At 33.4% G+C, this 18,083-nt stretch overlaps 1 protein-coding gene across 1 annotated transcript in view; it reads left to right on the forward strand.

Annotated features, from left to right (window-relative positions):
* STPG2 (sperm tail PG-rich repeat containing 2) overlaps positions 1–18,083 on the forward strand; it is a gene marked incomplete at its 3' end in the record, with an annotated part of 527,449 nt that overhangs the window by 355,228 nt on the left and 154,138 nt on the right.

Consider the following 18,083-nt stretch of genomic DNA (forward strand, 5'->3'; position numbering starts at 1 on the left):
AAAAGTTCTTCATCATTGCTTTTGCAAATTCTTCATATCGACAATGCAGTGCCAGGAAGAGCCCCCTTCCCCTATATAATGTGGGCTGCTCTCTCTCTCTCTCTGTCTCTTAATATAATATATATATATTGAGAGAGAGTGAGAGAGAGAGAGAGAGAACATGCTGTGATAACATGTTTCGAGGTACTGGATTCTGTAGCAGCAGCAGATCTTACCTTTGCTGCTGTTACTGCTGCTGCTACTATTGCAGTAACTGATATACATTTTCACAATATGTGTATCAAATTGTGGGCAAAATCAATACCTTGAAAATCTCCATGAAGTTATTCAGTGGAGATTCCTTTCTGTTGGAAACAAAGCCAGAAATATCCATCACCTTTTTTTGTTTGCTATTCAAAACTGCTTTATTTTGTTATTATTATTGTTGTCTTATAGAAGGGAGATAATGTAGTTCTGTATCATTATTTGTGATATTAATTTTAGCCCATAAATGACAGTATTCTTGAAATTTAGTTTTAGAAGTTGCACAGCAGTTTCTTACTTTTCTTAGAACTATCTTTGTAAACTGTGCTTCTGGAATTATAGGCATAACAGAAAGGACGAAACATCTATTAGAATGCAAGTACTTGAAACATTTTCAAAGGTGAAAGATAATAAAATATAAAGACTTTTAAAGATAAATTGTCACAATATTTATTTAATCACTCATTTGGATGCAGTATTGTATTATAAATAATACAATAGTAAATTGTAATTTAAAAAAATAATTTTTCAAAAATTGCAATGCTAGAAATAAAATCAGTCAGTGGATGAATCAGACATGTAGTATATTTAATCAGTCTTCTTGTTGAAGTGCATCTATAAAAGAAAATAACCATAGAGTTTGTATGTATCTCTGAACTTGACCTATATGTTATGTTTTGTTGCCTTCTCCACGTAAAATATTTTTATACTCTCTCTATTTGGGGCACAGTAAAGCTCCCTGACAGAGTGTTCCACTTATGAGATTTATAGAAAATGTGAAGCCCTATAGAGCCAGGCTCCTAAGTGCTCAGTGGTTATATTCGTATTCAGTAAGCATATCAGTTAAGAAGTAAAATTAAAAAACAAAACTTGCTCAGAAAGAAGGAGATATAACAGTCTTCTTTTAGAGACTAGTGTCCATCTTGAAAGCATTGCTACTCTTAAGAACACATACCATGGTGCAGTCACAAGTCATGCACTAAAATCACAAACTCAGAATACAATAAGGCCTCATATGATGAGAAGAACAAACATTTAAAAATAGACATCATCAACATCCTGTATTCTGGAAGGTCCCAGGCCATTTCAAATAATTCTGAACAAGGTGAATAGAGCTGAGCTGCTGCTTGAAAGTAATTTGCCTTTCAGTTCTTATCTAGGAATGAAAATTAAATCTAAAACTTCCATAGCAGGAGGCTTTATGACACATGTAAAACTCGCACAGTGAAATTTCCATGGCTTTGAATTAGTTTTTCAAATGATTCTTTGTGGAATGTCTTAAGATGAGATTGAGGAACTTGTGCTGGTTTCTTTCTTTCTTTCTTTCTTTCTTTCTTTCTTTCTTTCTTATCTTTTTATGTAGAATTCAGGTTTTTTTTTCTTTTTTGGTAATAATACAAATAAAATTGAAATCCCTGATTTGCCTCTGATAAATGTCTGAATTAGCTGATAGGTACTGAAGCTCTCTAAGTTTATAAATACAATACCTGATTACAGTGTAGGGATCATGATGATTCTATTAAATTTACACATATTGTGTTTATTTAATTTTCATATTATCAGTAATTTACTGTGAAAAAATATTTCTACACAACATGTCTGAATCGTTGCTCATTTCCAAAATATTAATTTAAGTGTTAACAATAAGTGGCAACATATTTCATTCAAACAAAAAGGTGCAGGTCTTGGAATCATGAACTGAGTCTTAGCCTAGGTCTACCTATTAATATTTTTGCAACCTTGAACAAACTAGCATAACATAAGCTCTTTAGATCTCTGACATGTACTTCTTTAAGATATATACTTCTTAAAATATTTCATGGAGGTATTTAAATTGAATGAGGTAGTGTATATATTAAATGCATGCAAGCCTATTCTAAGTTCCAATCTAAACACTTTTAGCACTACCAGATATTTGCGTATCGAAGTATCGTATGTAGATTTTTCACTGGGTTAGACATTTTTTATGCTTTTGGAAATTCTTTATTTTGAAAAAAATTCATCTGATATAGAAGTTCATATCCCTGTGCCTCTATTAGTAGTAAAACCTAAAAAGGTAATGAAATACTACAGTTCAGAGCTGGATAATTTATATCTTTGTGTATCAAGAAAGAGAGGAAGCAAATGGGTGTAATTGTTGAACTAAGTAAACTGCAAATGAATACATCATAGTGTTGAGAATACTGAAAATATAGCTCTAGAGTAGGTTATTTTCAGTTAAAACTCTAGGCAGTTAAAATGTTAATATAGGGTCTTAGGTCAACTGGAGCAGCTTTGGTTTATTTTTTGAAAAGTGGCAACATATTCTAAAGTTCTATTTTGTTTATCTTTCTTTAAGAAGAGAAGGGAAAAGGACAGGATATTTGCTGCCTGGGGTAGTTCTTAAAGAATATTATACTGATTATCTTGCCTTTGAAATGGAAAAGGGAAAGGTATATTAAATATGGTTATGCTCAGATATTTAGTATGTTTGGGTATAGAATATAATATAAATCAGAAGTAATCTTTACTTGGCAGCCAGAACTGGCTGTTAAAATATTTTAGTTCTCAAGTATTAATAAATTTGTCTCCTTTAGAATGCTAAAGGCTTATTCTTTTGAATGGGTCTTAGGCCAGCTACGCATGAGCATCTACCTTTGGAAAGAACCGGTGAAGATTGGGCTTTTTTCTTGGGATAGCAGAAGGGAAGGAGGAGTCTCATTCAGGTGATATTTTGGCTCTCAGTTGAGTCATGCTTCAAGAGGGACATCATTCAATACACTCATCCTCAGAGAGGATGCTCAGGCTATGCCTTAGATCTAGGGGTTGGAAACTAGGAAACTAAATTTTCAGTGCTGCCATATCTTTTTTTCTTCTTTGCCTTTCATATCATATTTAAATGTCTATTTAGACATATGTTCTGTTTTAAATTGTTAAGTCCTCAGTTCAGTCCACTGTGGCTATGTTATAAAAGATTTTTATGTCATTTTCTTCTGGCCAAATTTCTCCCACAGACTCAGAGGACTTGCAAGACATGGGGCTATCCTTTCAGAATATGGATTATTACATTACCATTTAGAATGGAACTACCCTCAAGTAAAATTGAGACCAAAGATCAATATAAGAACATACTTGGATTCTCGACTTTAGGACTGAATTTTCTCCACTATGACAAAGATTTTCTCATGTAAAGTATTCAGAAATGGCTAGTATCTTTTAAGATTAATTTAAAAATTTTTTAAATTGTGGATATATACATAACATAAAATTTATCATCTTAACTATTTTTGTGTACAACTTTATAGTGTTAAGTACATTCACATTGTGCAATATTCAAAACTCTTTTCATCTTTCAAAACTGAAATTCTATACCCATTTAACAACAACTCACTATTTCACCTCTCTGCAATGGCTGTCAGTCACCACTGTACTTTCTGTCTCAATGAATTTGACCACTCAAGGTACCTCGTATAAGTGGAATCGCACAGTACCTGTCTTTTTGTGACTGGCATATTCACTTAACATAGTATTCTCAAGGTTCATCCATATTGTAGCATGTGTCACAATTTCCTTCCTTTTTAAGGCTGAATAATATTCCATTGTATACGTAGAACACATTTTGTTTATCCATTTATCTATCAGTGACCCTTGGGTTGCTTCCACCTTTTGGCTGTTGTGAATAATGCTGTGACTATGAGTTTCTTCAAGACTCTGCTTTGGGGTGTATACCCAGTAGTAGAATTGCTGGATCATGTAGTAATTCTATTGTTAATTTTTTCAGGAACCTCTATACTGTTTTCCATAGTGATTATACCATTCTATATTCCTACAAACAGTGGTATTCCAGTTTCTCCACATCTTTGTCAACACTTGTTATTTTTCGATTTTTGATAATAACCATCCTCTTGGGTGTGAGACAGTATCTCACTGTGGTTTTGATGTGCATTTCCCCAGTGATAAGTGATGTTGAACATCATTTCATGCGCTTGATGGTCATTTGAATATCTTCTTTGGAGAAATGTCTATTCAAGTTCTTTGCCTATGTTTTAATAGGATTGTTTGTTGTTGACTTATAGGAGTTCTTTATATATTCTGAATGCTCATCTCTTATCAGATATATGATTTGCAGATATTTTCTCCCATTCCATAGGTTGCTTATATTTTGAAAAATTTATTTTTTAGATCACTTTTAGGTTCACAGCAATATTGAGCAGAAGATACAAAGATTTCCCACACATCCCCTGCCCCCACCCTTGCATAGCCTCTCCCGTTATCAGCATCCCGACCAGAGCAGTACGTTTATTACCAAGGATGAGCCTTGACATATCAAGATCATAGTCACTCAAAGCCCATACTTAACCTTAGGGTTCCCCCTTGGTGTTGTACATTCTATGGGTTTGGACAAATGAATAATGGCATATAGCTATCATTTTAATATCATACAGAGAGTATTTTCAGTGCCCTAAGAATCCTCTCTGCTCTGCCTATTCATCCTTCCCTCTCCCATCACCTGTTGTGATTACTGATTGTCTCATTGTTTTGCATTTTCCAAAATTTCACACAGTATATAGCCTTTTCAGATTGGCTTCTTTCACTTAGTAATATGAATTTCTGATTCCTCATGCATTTTCATGACTTTATAGCTCATTTCTTTTTAATACTGTGTAATTTCCATTGTCTGTGTACCACTGATATGTGTGTGGGTTTTTTTTGTTTGTTTTTTGTTTTTGTTTTGGCTGCGTTGGGTCTTTGTTGCTGCACATGGGCTTTCTCTAGTTGTGGGTAGCGGGGGCTACTCTTTGTTGCGGTGCAGGGGCTTCTCACTGGGGTGGCTTCTCTTGTTGCGGAGCATGGGCTCTAGGTGCGCAGGCTTTAGTAGTTGTGGTGCACAGGCTTAGTTGCTCCATGCCATGTGGGATCTTCCTGGACCAGGGATCGAGCCCATGTCCCCTGCACTGGCAGGCGGATTCTTATCCACTGTGCCACCAGGGAGTTTCCTACCACTGTTTTTTTATCCATTCATTTACTCACAGATATTTTGGTTGCTTCCAAGTTTGGGCAATTATGAAGAAAACTGCTATAAACATCTGTGTGGTTTAAAAAAAAAAACAGGTTTTTGTGTGGACAAGTTTTCAATTCCTTTGGGTAAATAACAAGGAGTGTGATTGCTAGATCATATGATAAGAACGTGTATTATTGAACACTTCCAAACTGTCTTTCAATGTAACTGTACCATTTTACATTCCCACCAGGAATGAATAAAAGTTCTTGTGGCTCTACATCCTTGCCAGTATTTGGTATTGTCAGTTTGGGGCCATTCTAATGGTTGTGTAGTGGCAACTCATTGTTGTTTTAATTTGAACTTCCCTGATGATATGTGATGTGGAACATCTTTTCCATATCATTATTTGCTATCTGTATATCTTCTTCAGTGATGTCTCTGTTAAATATTGGGCCCATTTTTTAACTGAGTTGTTTATTTTCTTATTGTCGAGTATTATAAGTTCCTTGAGTATTTTGGAAAAGAGTCCTTTATCATAGGAGTCTTTTATTTCCTCCCAGTCTATGGCTTGTCTTCTAATTCTCTTGATGTTGTCTTTCACAGAGCAGTTGTTTTTAATCTTAATGAAGTCCAGCTAATCAATTCTTTCTTTCATGGATTTGTCTTTGGTGGCGTATCTAAAAAGGCTTCACCATATCAAAAGTCATCAAGGTTTTCTCCTATGTTATCTTCCAGGAGTTTTATAGTTTTGAGTTTTACTTTAGATCTGTGATCCATTTTAAATTAATTTTTGTGAAGGATATAATGTCTGTGTCTAAATTAATTTTTTTTTGCATGTGGATATCCAGTTGTTACAGCACCATTTGTTGAAGAGACTGTCTTTACTCCATAATATTGTCTTTGCTTGCCAAAGTTCCATTGACTATATATACAGAGGTCCAATTCTGGGCTGTCTATTCTGTTACACATAGGTTGCTTTTTCACTCTGTTGATTGTGTACTTTGATGCATCCTTTAAGATTGATTTAGGCAAACTTTTGGACTTGACAGAAAGACTAATTAGAAATATAACAAAATATAATATTGGTTATGTCTGGATGAGGCTCTGTATTTCTATTTTCTTTTTTTCCTTTTTCTATGGTTTACATTTTCTAAAATATCAAAACCACTTGCATTTTTTCACTTAACAATATATCATAAACATTTTCCCATAATATTAATAACTTATTTTTAAATAATTGTATACTAGTAACATATATGTATTCATAGAATAGACATTACAGATTCATTCAGTCATATCCTTATTTTGGATTTTTCAGATTGTCTCCATATGTTTGATATTAATAAAGATAACAAAAACTTCGGATGTTCTGATGTTCAAAGACCATCCAAATGTTCTTTGTTTTTTGTTTTTGTTTTGGCTGTGTTGGGTCTTCATTGCTGACACAGGCTTTCTCTAGTTGTGGGTAGCGGGGGCTACTCTTCATTGTGGTGCATGGAAATGCTTTCAGTTTTTCACCATTGAGTATGATGTTTGCTGTGGGTTTTTCAGGTGTGGCCTTTATTCTGTTGAGGTAGCTTCCCTCTATGCCCATTTTCTGGAGAGTTTTTATCATAAATGGGTGTTGAATTTTGTCGAAAGCTTTTTCTACATCTATTGAGATGATCATATGGTTTTTCTCCTTCAGTTTGTTAATATGGTGTATCACATTGATTGATTTCACTATATTAAAGAATCATTGCATCCCTGGTATAAATCCCACTTGATCATGGTGTATGATCCTTTTAATATGTTGTTGGATTCTGTTTGCTAGTATTTTGTTCAGGATTTTTGCATCTTTGTTCATTAGTGATATTGGTCTATAATTTTCTTTTTTTGTGATAGCATTTTCTGGTTTTGGTATCAGGGTGATGGTGGTTTTGTAGAATGAATTTGGGAATGTTTCTCCCTCTGCAGTTTTTTGGAAGAGTTTGAGAAGGATCAGTGTTAACTCTTCTCTAAATGTTTGATAGAATTCACCTTTGAAGCCATCTGGTCCTGGACTTCTGTTTGTTGGAATATTTTTAATTATGGTTTCAATTTCCTTACTTGTGATAGGTCTGTTTATATTTTCTAATTCTTCCTGGTTTAATCTTGGAATATTGTACCTTTCCAAGAATTTGTCCATTTCTTTGTGGTTGTCCATTTTATTGGCATATAGTTGTTTGTAGTAGTCTCGTATAATCGTTTGTATTTCTGCAGTGTCAGTTGTGATTTCTCCCTTTTTCATTTCTAATTTTACTGATTTGCATCCTTTCCCTTTTTTTCTTGATGAGTCTGGCTAAGGGTTTATCAATTTTGTTTATCTTCTCAAGGAACCAGCTTTTAGTTTTACTGATCTTCACTATTGTTTTCTTCATTTCCATTTCATTTATTTCTGCTCTGATCTTTATGATTTCTTTCCTTCTACTGACTTTGGGTTTTCTTTGTTTTTCTTTCTCTAGTTGCTTTAGGTGTACAGTTAGGTTGTTTATTTGAGATTTTTCTCGTTACTTGAGGTGAGATTGAATTGCTATGAACTTCCCTGTTCGAACTGCTTTTGCTGCGTCCCATAGGTTTTGGGTCATCATGTTTTCATTGTCATTTTTTCCTATGTATTTTTTTTATTTCTTCTTTGATTTCTTCAGTGATCTTGGTTATTTAGTAGAACACTGTTTAACCTCCATGACATACAAGTGAAACCTCATAAGGTTATCAGCTGACTTTTCAGTAGAAACTCTGCAGGCCTGGAAGGGAGTGGCAGGATATACTTAAAGTGATGAAAGGGGAAAACCTACAACCAGGATTACTCTACCCAGCAAGGGTCTCATTCAGATTCAACAAAAAAATCAAAAGATTTTCAGATAAGCAAAAGCCAAGAGAATTCAGCACCACCAAACCAGCTTTACAACAATGCTAAAGAAACTTCTCTAAGTGGGAAACACAAGGGAAGAAAAAGACCCACAAAAACAAACTTAAAACAATTAAGAAAATGATAATAGGAACATACAGAGTGATAATAACCTTGAATGTAAATGGATTAAATGCCCCAACCAAAAGACACAGACTGGCTGAATGGATATAAAAACAAAACCCATATATATGCTGTCTACAAGAGACCCACTTCAGACCTAGGGACACATACAGACTGAAAGTGAAGGGATGGAAAAAGATATTCCATGCAAATGGAAATTAAAAGAAAGCTGGAGTAGCAATACTCAATACTCATGTCAGATAAAACAGTCTTTAAAATAAAGACTGTTACAAGAGATAAGGAAGGACACTACATAATGATCAAGGGATCAATCCAAGAAGAAGATGTAACAATTATAAATGTTTGTGCACCCAACATAGGAACACCTCAATACATAAGGCAAATGCTAACAACCATGAAAGGGGAAATCGACAGTAACACAATAATAGTAGGGGACTTTAACACCCCACTTACAGCAATGGACAGATCATCCAAACAGAAAATAAATAAGGAAACAAAAGCTTTAAATGACACAATAGACCAGTTAGATTTAATTGCTGTTTATAGAACATTCCACCAGAAGTGGCAGAATACACTTTCTTCTCAAGTGCAGATGGAACATTCTCCAGGATAGATCACATCTTGGGTCACAAATCAAGCCTTGGAAAATTTAAGAAAATTGAAATTGTATCGAGCATCTTTTCTGACCACAATGCTATGAGATTGGAAAACAATTATAGGAAAATAACTGTAAAAAACATAAATACATGTAATTCTATTTTGATATACCTCAGTGAACATGAAGCAAGAGTTTTTTTGGAAATTCAAAAAACAAACAAACAAACAATGATATGACTATCTTGAAGCCCTCTTGCTTTTTTTCCCATTTGCCCTTTGCTTGTCAATTTATGTGTCAGTTTTTTTCCTTTGTCCCTCCTGCGTAGTATTGTCTGTTATAAAGCAAAATTATCAAGTCTTGATATCCAATTTATCTTCTACACAAGAAATTTTTATGTAGTACATATAACTAGGACTCCAATAAAGAGATTTATGAATACTGTGGTCACATTTTAATAATAGGGAAGCTGCTCTAATATTTCACATATCGAAGACAGAAGATTGTTTTGGTATTCAAGTTTTGATATTCAAGTCACTCAAATGTCCTTAAGTTAGAACTTATCTGGTCTTAAATAGTCAAGAGGTATCCCTTCTCTTTAGGTCTTTTTAAAGATTAGAGCAAACTTAATAGTTGGTTTCATATTTTTCAGGTGTAGAGGAACTGTGGTCTTGCTTTGATCAATGAAACATAGTAAAACTCCTTTCCTAAGAATTGATTGAACATGATTATTTTATCAACCCCAAACATAAGCTTTTCTCTCAGGAACGATTGCCTGTGCTACAATTGAGTTTGTCTTTGTTTTCAGATTTTCTTTGGCCATAATACTTTTAGGAAAGTGATCTGTAATTTTTTTTCTGTTTTTTCTTTTGACACTGACCAAAATGTAATTGACCAAAATATAATTGAAAATGTGCCAAATATCATTTTCTGTTATTTTACACTATTTTCATTCTTATGTTCATATAATTTATGGAATTTCAAAGTCATTGCTAAGATATTTGCAGTTTGTTAAGCATTCCCGGAAGCCAGTTCCTTCTAGTTACTATATGTAACAGAAGAAATATTTGCCGTTTCAGAGTCAAAAGTTGACTCATTTTGAAAAGATGGTAAGTTTGATAGGTTATAAATAACCCAGTGTGAAATTGTAATTCCATTCTATCTAGTGGTGATATAATAACATATCAGTCATCATTAATCGTTGGTTAGGATGAAATAAGTCACTATTCTTATTCAACCCAAGGTGGGGTTCATTGGAACTTCTAGTCTGTAGCCAGTCAGTCAGAAGCATAGGTGACAACCTAGACTTGTAATTGGCATCTGAAGTATGTGGGGGAGGCAGTCTTGTAGGACTGAACACTTAACCTGTGCGGTCTGATGCTATTTCTAGGTAGACAGTGTCAGAATTGAGTAGAATTGTAGGATACATAGCTGGTGCCAGAAAACTGCTTGAATATGTGGAGAAAATACCCACACGTTAGAACTGGGTGCAGAGTCTTACCCCTGTTCAAAAAAAAATCCTCTTAGGAAACTAATAATAGATGGAAACTTCTTTATTCTAATTGAATATTTACCCAAAACATAGGACAAAGATTGTATTCAATGTTATAATTTTTTTCCTTTTTTTAACATATTTATTGGAGTATAATTGCTTTACAATTATACTAAAGCAGTTAGTTTCTGCTTTATAACAAAGTGAATCAGTACACATATACATATATCCCCATATCTCCTCCCTCTTGCGTCTCCCTCCCACCCTCCCTATCCCACCCCTCTAGGTGGACACAAAACACCAAGCTGATCTCCTTGTGCTATTCAGCTGCTTCCCACTAGCTATCTGTTTTACATTTGGTAGTGTATATATGTCCATGCCACTCTCTCACTTCGTCCCAACTTACCTAAAAACATTTTTTTCACACTCAAGAAAAGGACAAGGATGTCTTATGATTTCCACTCCTATTTAAGAGAATAATGGAGGCACTATCTTTTTTTTTTCTTTAAGTTTGAGGAAGTATCTTAAATAATAAGAAAAGGGGGAAAATGTGGATAAAGATTGGCATGGAATGGATTCATAAAGATTGGAGGAGGAGAATGGATGGAGTTTTAAAGAGCAAGAACTTTGACAGATAAGGTTATCAGATGCATCTTAGAATTTGAAAAATTAAATCAGTAGGCCTTGGATTTGATGGAGCATGTGGGAAGCATTAGTGATAGATACATAGATAATAAAATGAGAAGGTATCAAAAACTGGCATTACTTGAAGATTATATTAACAGAAATAATAAAAGAATCTATAGACAAATAATAAGATTCATAAGAGATTTTGAGAATCTCTGATTGTACAAAAAGTGATTGCATTTCTATATACCAGCAGTGATTAGAAAATGTAAAATTATATAAAAGTTCATATGTAAATAGCAATAAAATGTGAGGTAAGAGAAATAAAGTCCAACAAAAGAAGTATAAATAAAACTATATGGAAAGACATTACAATCACCTAAATAAATGGAGAAATGTACCATATTCATGAACAGAAAGTTTCTAAAGTTCGAATTTTCCCAGCTTGATCTGTAAATTTAGTGGCTTTATAAAAAAGATTTCTCAAGGAATTTGACAAGATTATTTAAAGTTTATTTGAAATAGTAAAGAGTATATAAAACACTCCTAAGGAAGAACATTGCAGGGAAATTCCTATACCATATAAGATTGCATGGTGCAATAGTAATTAAATCAGTGTGATATTGGTATAGGGATCAACAACAATAGAGCAGAACAGATTACCTCAAAATAAACTTATGTATATAAGAAAGTTTGATATATGTGAGAGGTGGCCTTGAAGATCTCTGGGGTAAAGATGGACTTTTTGAGACCTGTTGCATAAAAAAATTAATAATCCATATTGGAAAAAAGGAATTGGATCATTGCAACATGCCATATGCAAAATTCAGTTCTGTGTAGATTAAATATTTATTTTGAAAAGCATAATTTAAATCTTTTAGAAGAATATATAGAAACTATTTATATAAGAGTTTTAACTTTTTAAATAATTCACAAGAAGCACCTAAGGAAATCTGGGAGAAAATAACTAACAGGAGTTCCAGAAAGAGAAAACAGAACAAATTAAGGTAAGAAATTTGTCAAGAAATTAATATGAAAATTTCTCCTCGTATTTAAAGACATGATCTTAAGATGGAAAAGGGCTACCAATGTCCTGGTACAATGAAAGGAAAAGCAAGTAAAAACAAATGCACAAAGAAACAGAGGTATCTTATTTTGAAGTTCCCAGAACAACTAGAATAATTATACCAACAAGAACCTTAAGGTCAATTTTGGCTTCCTCTCATCCATTCCATGTCCATCCCTAATCAATTCAACTGCTAAGTGCCCTAGATTCTATTTGTGCCATATTTCTCACATTATTCCTTCCCTTCCATTCCTTTCTTTGCCACGTGGTTTAGGTCGTTACCTGCACTTTTCTAGATTATTTCAATAACCTCCAAATTAGTCTTTGCCTAAAATCTCTCTGCATTCTAGTCTATCAGTTATATGCTAACTGTGCCCAAAATTACTTGCTGTTTTCTGCTGCTTCTTAACTTAAGTCCAAATTTCTTATCTTGGGTTTTAAGGGTTTGTGTACAAATACTCCAAGCCTAATTTTTGCATTTTTCCCACAATGCATATGCATACCTGTGCTTTAACTGTTTTATGGGGGAGGTGTACATGTGACTCTATCTTCTAGTCACTGCCTCATCATCACTTCTAGTTTTCTGTGGATGCTGTGCCATCCGTATAGAGTGTCTCTCTGTGCACCTTCTTCCATAGAAATCCCATCTAGCCTTCATACCCCAATCAAAGTTTCCTCCTTTATGAGTCCTTTTTTGATCTCTCCACAAATGTGAAATAGGCATTTATCTCGTTGGAGCCCCATATTTACTTGAACACTTTAAAAATATTTGCCCTTTTTTTTACTTTATAGCTATTTGTTTGCTGGTCTTACAGTATTTGATTTTAAGCCCTTTGAAGTAAGGGCTTTATTTTACACATGTTTATATTCTAGCAGCTAGCCTGTTCCTTGCACATAGGGTGCATTTGATAAATATTTGCTGTATTAAATTAAATTCTTAACTTTGTTCAGTTAGCATATACTTTTAATATTAAAAGGAGAAAAAGGTTTGATTAAAAATTCCAAATTATGTCCACAGTAAAAGTAAACTTTTTATGTGTGAATTAATTATTTGAGCTTGATGAATTAAAACCTCAAAATATATTGGCATGGACCTATCTATAAAAAAGATATGTGTATAATAATTTCTTAATCCTACTAAGTAATTAGCTCTAATGAAGCAAACCCTCTAAATAAACATTCTAACATTTTGTTTTTTATTTTTTAGACTTTTAAAGTAGATAAATATATTCTCTAAGTTAATAAATATAAAAAGAACTGCTGACACTAATTTGGGTTCTCAAGTCTCAATATGTAACTTAAAAATTTTATTATTTTTTATGTTATCATTTAAAGGTTAATTATACTTATCAGAATGATTATTGCTTTTCTACTGCTCTTTCTAATTACTATTTCTTCTGAAGTTTTATTCAATGTAATTTACTCATTAGAGGAATATATTTTAATATATTTCTTTTTTATACAATTCACATTTGAATTTAAACATTTTATTTAATCACAAAAAATGTTTTAAAGACACTCAGGTATTTCTCTATATTTTTCATCAAAAGAATAGTATGCTTAGGGAATTATTAAAAAGTACAGGTATATATCACCTAGCTAAAAGCATGTTTTAAAGCTTTTCTTATTACTTGCAACAAATAATATTTTGGAAATCTCAAGGTACATCCTACAAGAAAGCAACATGGATTAGCTACCAACATCCTGACTGATGACATTCACAGGAATAATGGGAAAGTTAGTTTATGCCTTCTGAGAGAACCATGATTTGTATATTGATACAAGAAGAGAAAACCAATTTGGTTGCAGTGAACCATGGCAGACTAGGGTACAACATGTGCTTGAAAGAAATAAAAGGTACATTGTTCAGAATTTTATCTCCCTTATCTCTATTTCACATCATTTTTCATCTTCAAGTGTGATGATCTGTGAAAGAATCGGGTTATCCAGAAGTGTACCATTTATTTAGAACTACATACAGTATTTTCCCAGCTGCTAAAACTTTGTAACCTTATGTTTCAAAAATTGAGCAAGTCAAGTTATGGGCTGACTCCCATAGGGATGGTGTTATGTAACCTGGGTCTTCATTATTATATAAACTGATTAATGTTAGAGAACATGGAGCAGCAAAAATTCATCTTTTGCGCCCACAGTTATACCCCTTCTCTTATGTATTCAACTATTTTTTTCTGGTCTAATTCCAGATTCCAGGGTTTGTTAGTGGAAGTTAATTTATAAAATATAAATGTTACAATTTCATTTAAATTCTTTTTAAATATTTTGATAAATGGACCTGCTGCCTCTCTACTTTTAAGTTTCTTTATTGTCATATAATTATTCCTTAGTTGCGTATTTATCATTTCATCAACTAAAATCACTTTCTTCTGTCTTTGAACTATTTTTAATGCTGTTTCTTGAACAGCTTGCAGGTTATTCTGTATGTTTCTGGTACTGAGATATGCAACTAAAATGAGTATTCCAGATGCAGACTCAATATAATTGTGTAGTGAAAGATTTCACCTCCTAGTTTAAATATGTGATGTCTTTTACTTATCCCAAAATAGGAATGGCCTATTTTCTTGACACATTTTAATGTACATCCACATCCAGTTCACAATTAATTTTCTCTTCAGTTCATCCCCTGCTTTCTTTATGCAAAATCTGAGAATAATGCTGCATCATGCTTTCTCCTCTAAATTCTTTACTTTGAGTAACTTATTTGTTATCAGTTAAGTATATAACCAAGTATATTATTTTTACATAATTTCATGGTATTACATCTGCATCTTATACTTAAGTCAGGTGTAACCTCTTAGTTGGTTCTTTTCTGTGTGTGTCTGTGTGCACATGCAGTATCAATAGGCATATATAAATTATATGGATATGTATTTATTATAACTATACATGTTTATGTATATGTAGGCTAAAAACACCTAGATGGATTAAAAATAATCACCTAGAACAGAAGTTGGCAAACTATAGTCTATGGACCAAACTGGTCTGATTCCTATTTTTCTAAATAAACTTTTATTGAAATACAACCATTGTCATTTTGTATATATATTGTCTATTGTACATTTGCAATACAAAGGCAGAGTGGAGTAGTTGTGACCAAGACGTTATGATCCACAAAGCCTAACACATTTTCTATCTAGCCTTTTCAGAAAATGTTTGCCAACTCCTGACCTAGAAAATTGTTTATATGGTTGTTAAGTGCTTAATAAATATTTGTTTAATGAATGAATGAATTATTAAATTAATATATGAATGGATGAATTTAATGATTGTTAGGTTAAGTTTCGGATTCATGGATTATTATTACTAACATTGCTTTTATTACTTTAAAATATGACATTGTGTGTTTTTAATATAAAAAACTACAGAGGTTAATAAAAATAGGTCATAATTTTCTTGCCTATATAATGGCTATTGATGTTTTTAAATAAAAACAATACACATACATATCCAAAGTTAACGAGGTAATTATTAAATTATTTTGTGATTCTTTCCAGAAAATAAAATCCATAGTGATTACACACACATACACTAACACACATGAGAGCACACTTTCATCTATTTTACACATTTTTTCTCTTGGAGATTTTTTCATATTAACACATTTATAACTACCTTCTATTCTTAACTATGATATTCCTTAAGATCAGCCAGTCTGTAATCAGCACAGATTTATATCCCACTTCTGCTGCTTTCTATGGAACCTTGGGCAAGAACTCCTCGTGCTTGTGTCTTCCATCTTTAAAATAGGCTTAATATCCCAATATTTTGTGTGATTTAGGTAAAATTATACATATTAAGTACTAAGAAGAGTGGGTAGAAAGTGTTAGCTCTTGTTTTTGTCTTTGCTATTATTGTTGGACTCTTTGAACTGAAGTTTATTTTATTGCATATGAATATCCAGTTGTTCCAGCATCATGTGTTGAAAGACTGTCCTTTCTCTACTGAACTGCCTTTTCACCTTTGATAAAATCAGTTGTGAATCTATTTCTGCACTCACTGTAGCTATTCTTTCCATTCCATTCTTTTGATCTATTTGACTACGTGTTACCAGTGCTACACTGTTCTAATTAACGTAGCTTTACAGTAAGTTGTGAAATTAGGCATCCTCAAATTTTTTCTTTCACAAAGTTGTTTTAGCTATATCAAATCCTTTGCATCCCATGTAAATTTTAAAATTTTAAAATCAGTTTCTCAATTGATTTTGAAAAACCTGCTTTTTTTAAAAATTGCGATTGTGTTGAATCTGTAGTTCTATTTGAGAAGAATTGCCACCTTAACAATATTGACTCTTTCAATCAGTGAACAGGATATGCCTCCATACTATTTAGGTTTTTGTTCATTTCTCTCAATAATGTTTTACAACACATTTATGTCTACAGGTATTTCACATCTTCTGTCATAGGTCTCCCTATATTTCATATTTTTGATGCTATTGTAAATGGTGTTTTTAAAACTTTAATTTTTGATTGTTTATTGCTCATAATTAGAAAGGCAATTGATTTTTCGTATATTGATCTTGTATCCCGCAATTCTACAAAACTCACTTATTAGTTCCAGTAGCTTTTCTTATAAATATCACCAGATTTTCTATATACATGATAATTCCTTCTGTGCATTAAGAAAGTTTTACTTCTTCCTTTCCATTATGGAGACTGTTTATTCCTTTCTCTGACCTATTGCACTAAGTAGAACTTCCAGTAAAATGTTAAGTAGAAGAGGTGAGAGTAGATTTTTCTTTTTTAAACCTTGGGTAAGGAGTTTGGGTTTGATTCTGAGGGTTGGGGGGAGCCAGTGGAGGGTTTTCAGTATGATCTCCTTTTTTTTTTTTCCTTTTAAAATATTTATTTATTTATTTGGCTGCATTAGATCTTAGTTGCAGCATGCGGGATCTTCGCTGTGGCATGTGGGGTCTTTCATTGTGGTGTGCAGGCTTCTCTCTAGTTGCGGCGCACTGGTTTAGTTGTCCTGTGGCATGTGGGATCTTAGTTCCCTGACCAGGAATCGAACCCATGTCCCCTGCATTGGAAGGCGGATTCTTAACCACTGGACCACCAGGGAAGTCCCAAGAGCAGATTTTTTTTTTGTGATATTAAGAGACTGTTTTGGGTTTTCTCTAATCCCTCTGGCTAGAATACATCATTTTGTTTCTTCTCCCCCAACCAAATAGTCCTAAATGGCTTATGGCACTGGGGATAATTCTTTTTTGTTGTTGTTAGTTTATGCTTTATAACAATTTTTTTTTAACTGGGGATAATTCTTCCCACACTCTAAAGTTGGTTATAAGAGCCAGTGATTCTCCTAGAATGGTTCCCTATCAGTCAGTTCACATGAAAACAGCAGGAACTCTTAGTTAAGCAAAAATATTTAAGCAAAAATTTTGCCCATTTTTTTGAATTGGCTTGTTTTGCTTAAGTAAAACATTCCACAGATTTGTAAAATGAAGGCTCAATGTTGTTATTTTTTTTATTTTTTTAATATTTATTTATTTATTTATTTTGGCTGCACCGGATCTTAGTTGTGGCATGTGAGATCTTCATGGCAGCATGCAGTATCTTTAGTTGCGGCATGCGAACTCTTAGTTGTGGCATGAGAACTCTTAATTGCAGCATGCATGTGGGATCTAGTTCCCTGACCAGGGATCAAACCCAAGTCCCCTGCATTGGGAGCATGGAGTCTTAGCCACTGGACCACCAGGGAAGTCTCTCAATGTTGTTGTTTTTAAAAAGAGGTTCTGGCAACTTAATCTCTGTTAATACCTGCATTATGACTAAAGTAGTTCTGCACTTTACTCAGCATTGTAAAGGACCTGCCAAGTGACCAGTAGTACACAGTTACTATTCCTTCAGCTTGCTCTGAGTGACCCTAGATAGACCTCTTTCTATTGCTGTTTTAAAAGTTTTTGTAGCTAATAATAGGGTAATAGGGCTGGTAGCTGGCCACTGTGAAACTGGCATTCAGGACATTGAATCTCTTCTTCTAGTGGGAGAAATTCCATGTAAGTCTGTTTGTAGACTTGGCAAGAAACCATGACAGCCTAGATCATCAAAT

Source organism: Mesoplodon mirus (genome assembly GCF_964341445.2).
Source record: "Mesoplodon mirus genome assembly, chromosome: 2".
In the NCBI taxonomy this organism is placed as follows: domain Eukaryota; kingdom Metazoa; phylum Chordata; class Mammalia; order Artiodactyla; family Ziphiidae; genus Mesoplodon; species Mesoplodon mirus.